The sequence below is a fragment of the Xiphophorus maculatus genome, chromosome 1, assembly GCF_002775205.1.
Source record: "Xiphophorus maculatus strain JP 163 A chromosome 1, X_maculatus-5.0-male, whole genome shotgun sequence".
Classification (NCBI taxonomy): domain Eukaryota; kingdom Metazoa; phylum Chordata; class Actinopteri; order Cyprinodontiformes; family Poeciliidae; genus Xiphophorus; species Xiphophorus maculatus.
The window spans coordinates 21,824,472-21,831,000 of NC_036443.1; the positions used below are offsets into that span (position 1 = coordinate 21,824,472).

The window sequence follows — 6,529 nt, forward strand, 5'->3', positions numbered from 1 at the left end:
TATGGCAACATCCATGCAATTAACCACCCTTATATATTTTGAGTTTATTTATTTATTTAAGTAAAATATTTTATTTTAATTAGTTATTGTAAGATGAAAACATAGAGCAGAAACCTTAAAACACAAACAATTTCCAAAAAATCCAGTTTTTATTAGCCCAACACATACTTTAAGACTTCTTACTGGAGAAATTTTACTTAGGTGAGCACTGCACAATGCCGTTAATGTTCTCACCAAGAGCAAAATGTCACAAAAACAACCTAATTGATCCAGTTTTTACAAGAAATACTCACTTTTCTCCATATTGATCCATCAGGTGTGACACAAGTGTTCTGACCATGCACCGTCTTTCACGAATGGATATATGCTGATTTCCATCAAGACTGATAACCACAGGTCTACCTTCAGGGGAGGCACTGAGGATCTCACGGATGTTCTACAGATAAATAGTGAAAAATAAAATAGCTGTTATTTAGCTGCAGTTTAATATTCTTAGAAATTTAAGAAAAGATGAGATGTGTCATTTTTAATTTTAATTAGTAAGAATGGATGTCAATATGTTATGTAGGAAAGGTTGATTGTGCAGCTTAACTTACAAATGCTGCTCTTCCAACAGAAGAAACTCCACTCTCTAATTCAGCATGTGGTGTAGGATCAGCATCTTCAGTTGTTTTAGGGCTAGATGTCCAGTGTGCTCAAAGTGAGCACACTGGAGCACACTATCTTGAAGTTGAATATGTGTTATGAATTACTCTTAGGTGAGAAAAAAAATTCCTTATGTTATGTCCTAAAGACATCCCACATTTAAAACACACATATCCCATTTTGTCTTGTCCTATGACTCAAAGCATACCTCAAGAAATTTTGCAAAATGACGTTGAAATTTCAGACGAGGACCAAGGTGAGGAATCAGGGATGTCAGGCAGTTAGCATCCAAAAGAAAGAAGCTTTCTTCATCAATGTTTTCAGCTGAAATATATTAGAAATTACATATTAATATTTTCAATCCAAAGAATTCCTGCCAATGCATGCTTTTAAGTACACACACACACACACATGTATATACTTAACCTACCTTCAAAAGCAGGGATTAGGTCAGAAAGTTTCCATTCAGTCAGCTTCTGTTTTACAAACTCATCCATCTTTCAGATCTTTCAGGGAAAAAAGTGATACAATTTGAGTCATTTTTTTCCTATGTGGAAAATAACCTGTACAATGTGTGCAAAAATATTTTATTTAGGACAATCACCAAATATTTTACAGCAAATAAGAAAAAATAATAGGACATTGACTATATGTTTAGCAGCTAATAACCCTGAACAAATGTAAAACATCACTTTTTGGGACACCAGGAGAGATCACACTGTTCAGTCTTGTTTTCACCAGCACAACCTGATACCTGACAACATGAAGCAGATCTGTGTAAACCCAAAAGTTAATCCAGCTGTTTTCACTAATAACTGTATGTTTTTAATTCCACCTTGGTGGCTAATAATGGCCAGAATAACATACGTGCGCATTATCTAATTTCTGCGTCATGATGATGTTGCTGCTTACATAAAATCATATGGTAATGACAGATACAGTATAGCCGTCAGTTTGTGTTAAGCATATGCCATCGCAGTGTGTGCTGATCTGACAGAACACCGGTGGGGACGACTCCAAACATGTCAGAGCACTTTTAAATTAAGAGATATTTCAATAAATCGAGCAGATATTTTATTGTTACATAGTTAAATCTTCACTAGAAATCTGTAAAAGTTACTTTTATTTGACAGAAAGCATATTATCCAACTTTAGCTTCCCCTCCTCTGCCATTGCTGGTGCATACTTTTTTTTTCTTCTCCACTGCCTCAATCGGTTTCACCCAGGTTAGCCGTATAATAGCATAGCATAGTGTGTTCAGTAAGAAATAAAAGGCTTAATGAAAATGGCATTTAACAGTTATATTACTGATATATTACTATGAATACCTGTATAGCCTGTATCGCTTCGGACACCGCTACTGCAAAGCCTCCAGTCCCTACTTGTCGCTATAGATCCGTTATTAGCATTCTGGCTAAGCTACCACCCTTTGCGCGCGCTAGTGAACGAGGCCCGCGAAAACCAGGGAGCAAAGCGCCATCTCTCCCTCCCACACCCTCACCTTTTTTTTTTAAACCAAATTGGATAAATTATCTTTGAATTAAATGAATTATTTCAAAAACATTACCCTATCAACGAAGATGATAGGTTAAATCAAATAATTAACTAGAATGGCTAGAGTTAGTCCACTTTGACGTATACCTATATCGGCTTCGATAGTCCAACTGGCCTGAAGGATTTTATCTAGCAGGTGCTTTTGTTCAGTAAATAGGGCCATTACCTTATCAGTACCCTGGTAATGGCCTCAACGCATCTCACAGTTGCACAATAGACTTAGACTTCGACTTCGACTTAGACTGACTTTGTTGTCATTTTCAATGCACAGGGTGTATAAAGAACGAAATTTCGTTGCATACGGCTCAGGATAATGTTTGAAGTTCCAATGTTGTGAGTAAAATAAAAGTCTGATGGCAAGTAGGAAAAAGCTGTTTCGGAACCAGGTGGGCCTGCACCGGATGCTGCAGAACCTCTTTCCAGAGGGCAGCAGGGAGAACAGTCCATGGTGGGGGTGTGAGGGGTCACTGATGATGTTTCGGCCTCAGGACACGCATCCTGCATCGATGGTTGACCTGACACTTCGCCCTTTTGCCTGAGCTGGGTGTGGAAGGTTGTTGCCGAAGCAGTTTCTCCTTGTGTGCCTTCTTCTCACTCACATGAGAGTTACCGAACTCTTTTGCAAGCTCAACCAGGAAGTCCACCCGTCTCTCCTGCACCCCAATGCATGCCTGATAAAGCACATGTGCATTCAGTGCTGCCATGTCAATCATGTTTGCCAGGTTTGCTGACCAGCTGTCACATAGTGATGGAACCTTGGTCACCCCCCGCAAGATTATGACTGAAATAAATGCCATTAGTTCTTGTGAACTAAATAGGTGAAGCAGTCACCTATTTATCCTCCACAGCACAAAAGGCTGCATGCAAATTTGCATGTGCAAAGTCTCCCAGATTTCTTTTGCTTACACTTTTTGCATGATTTTTTTGAGGTGGATCAACACAATTAATTTGGTTAGTTTATTTCTAAACTGTCATGTTATACCCTCTTAGCTTTATTTCAAAGAGAAACATTACTAATTTCTTTTAGAAAAACCTTTGCATATTTTTTGAAACAGATTCTATGTTTTGCAAACTCTATGTACATTTGGCAAAATGACCTGGATAATGCAGCACAACATCATGGATCAGCTGCAAAAGGTCACACCTCTCCAAAAACACTTCATGTATGCTTCAAAACTAAACTGAAGAGCACTACCTACAGGAGACCTGATCTCCTGCAGGTATCATAGATACCCACCCCCAACATGGACTATTCACATTCCTACCTTCTGGCCTGACGGTCAACGACCACATTTACAATTGAAGAAGGGATGCTAATTTGAGCCATCAGAGTCGTCAGGGTGGACTCCGGCCTATTGGCCCTGCTGAGCCGATATGGGAAGGACTCGAAAACTGTATCATCCTAGTGTTAAATTAAAGTTACATAAATTTAATTTAAAAAATCTGTAGTATATGAAGAATACAATAACCCTATAAACTTTAAAAATATTATGCCATGATATTGTAACTTACCATGTTTTATTTGAATTGAGAAATCCAGTGTTGTCTGATCAGGTCACAGTCCAGTTGAAAATGGAGGTTTGTGAAGAGGGCAATGGATTTTTACCCAATTGGTTGGGTCAAACTGTATTTGACCCAACCAATTGGGTAAAGTGTTGAGTCAACTGAACCTGAAACCTAACAGAATCAGTTAAGTGGAGTTCATTAAAACAAAAAAAAAAAGTCAACCCAACCGCTGGGTCACTACTTTTGATCCAATATTGGGTCAAAGTAACCCAACATATGACCCAGCATCTCTTACCCAGAAGTTGGGTTATGAAAATAACCCAGCATTTTTTACTGTGTATATTTGAGTCAGAGAAACCTACATGTGAAATAAATGATTCACATGTAGGTTATGACAGAAGTTATGCAGGACATAACAGGGAGAGTAAGAGAGTGAGATCAGAGACAGCCCCATGAGTGGGGCTGGTGAGGAATCAGACATTTTGTTTGGTGAAATAATCTGATTGTAATCATAGACAGGTTCCTTCATTATTCAGATGTCAATATGACTGATTACAATTTAATTAAGAAAATAGAATTTGGAAGCTGATACAATTGTAACTTCAATGCTTTTTATCTCTGAATGAATAAAACAAAGAAATTCACTGTTCCAACAATGTTTCGCAATCTAGAATATCACATTGATTTAGAAAATGCCATTCTGATGTGATTCCTCCGGTTAGATTGTCCTCTAAAGTTTTTGAAGAATGCCTCATAAGATATGAACAAGACTTCACAACAACAACAACACAGTTTTCTCTCATATTTTTTGGTGACTTCATGGCACCTGCCACCTGCGCTGTTTGTGGTTGGAGCAGAAATTGGCATAGACTGCTCCATTCTGCTGAAGCTGAAGAGCATGTTTGCTTTGGCAGGAAGCTGGTGGTACCTGCTTTGTGATTTTCATGCAGAAAAAAGATAATTGTGTATGCAACATATCTGTGAAAAAAATGAATGGGTTGCACTGCTTTGTTTAGCCCCCCTTTGTGGTGAAACGGTTTGCTGTAAGATCTATCAGCTTGTGCCGCTATTTAACCAACCAGCATAAAAACAATCAATCATACTAACACTGGTTATATTTTTGATTATAGCCAAAACAATTGCTATTTAACCTCTTCATCTCCATCTGGCAAGAGAGTATTCTATTTATTTAAAATAAAAATAAAAAACATAACACGTGATTACAAGAAAAGTGGTAGCTGGATTTCTTTACAAAATTCAAAAAATATAATGCTTACCAAGTTATTTTGTCTAACAGTTTTCAGCCACTGGGGAGGGCAAAAAGAAACTGTACATCAGATTTAAAGTTTTTTTAAGTGTGATGTATGGAGCCACTTTGATTGAGGTGTCAGGATTTATGGCCAGACCTGCTGACATCAATTACTCTCTAAACACTAATGCAGCTGAAAACTCCCCTTTGATAGATCTGGTTATTAATGCAAGTACACAGGTATGCAGACACTCAGGGCTCCCTGGAAAGGTTAGATTTATCATGGTGACATTTTCTTGGTATTATGCACCCACATTCTCTTACTGTTGCCAAGGGACAGGCCATGGAAGTACAAAGTATTCCCTAAAATGGTATGTCAACCTCCAAAACATTAGAGAGCACCCACATATGTTACATTTCTCAGTTCAGTCTACGGATTTGACAAGCTTATATCCATTATCCGTTTTCTCTTTATTTAAAAAAATTTCAGGATAGAAATGTGTGATAGTGTTACTGTCACATTTTCTAGAAAATCACACACAAACGAATAATAGACATGGGCTGAAAATGTGACATTCCCCATATCCTGAATGTGACATTCAGGATATGGGGAATGTCACATTCCCCATATTGCTCATTGGGGAATGTTACATTCCCCAATGAGCAATGCTCATTCTGGATCATGAGGCATTGCTCATGATCCAGAATGCTGTTTTCAGATGAAAGTATGTTAGAAATCCCACGGTATGGATGAAGACTCTTGAGGACCAGAATTCATGTTGAATTGTGGGAAGTTTCCACAGTCAGTGATGGTTTGGGGATAGTGCAGTCATGTACTCCCTCATAGCATTATTTTTTTAAACAGCATGTTTGTGCTTTAATATCTGCTTCTGTGTACCTGCCTGTTTGGTGTCTTGTCATTTCCACAAGATAGAAGCATTTATTTATCTATTTATGTTCACATAGCAGGGCAAGAAAACACTGACATTAACTTTTAAAAATCTACATAAAATGTAAAAAATAAAATAAAATAAAAACAAAATCTTCTGCCTCAGATTACACGTTAGTGGCAAAAAAAGAAAAGTACCTTTAAAATTCCATTTGTATTTAGAAACAGTTTCCACGGAAACCAGGTGCAAAGGTGTTGTGACACCTCTCTTTCAAGCAACCTTAATGGATCCACGTTGGAGCACATGTGGTGAGCTGTGGAAGCAGAAGGAAGAACATTTTGAGTTTTCTCTGTTTCCTGCTGCCTCTGGCACCTTGGGGTCGATGTTTTAATGGAGTGTGGGAGGTGCAGGTTCCTCAGCGATTCTGCATGATAATCTGGACTCTAAGGGGCTTCCTGCGTGTTGACTGCTAATGCAAGCTGTGAGAAAGCAACTGAATTCCAAACTCTACCTGGCATTTACTTGTAGAAATGACATGTTAAAAGACTTGCGAGAAGTGCACGCCACTATCAAAACTGCTTCTGGACCAGCTTTACTTTTTATTTTGTTTTGCTGTCTCTAAAACGAGATGCAAGCTTAAATTTGCTCCTAAAATTGCTCAAACAAGAAATATTTAGCTTGCTAA

At 38.1% G+C, this 6,529-nt stretch overlaps 1 long non-coding RNA gene across 1 annotated transcript; it reads right to left on the minus strand.

Moving 5' to 3' along the window:
• Window positions 1-231: 231 nt before the first annotated feature.
• LOC111609625 lies at window positions 232-4,038 on the minus strand. Its single transcript, XR_002753226.1, has 4 exons — window positions 3,712-4,038; window positions 1,076-1,151; window positions 854-969; window positions 232-436 (listed from the first exon to the last, which is right to left on the minus strand). It is a non-coding gene; the product is annotated as an uncharacterized LOC111609625 (long non-coding RNA).
• Between the last annotated feature and the right edge of the window lie 2,491 nt (window positions 4,039-6,529).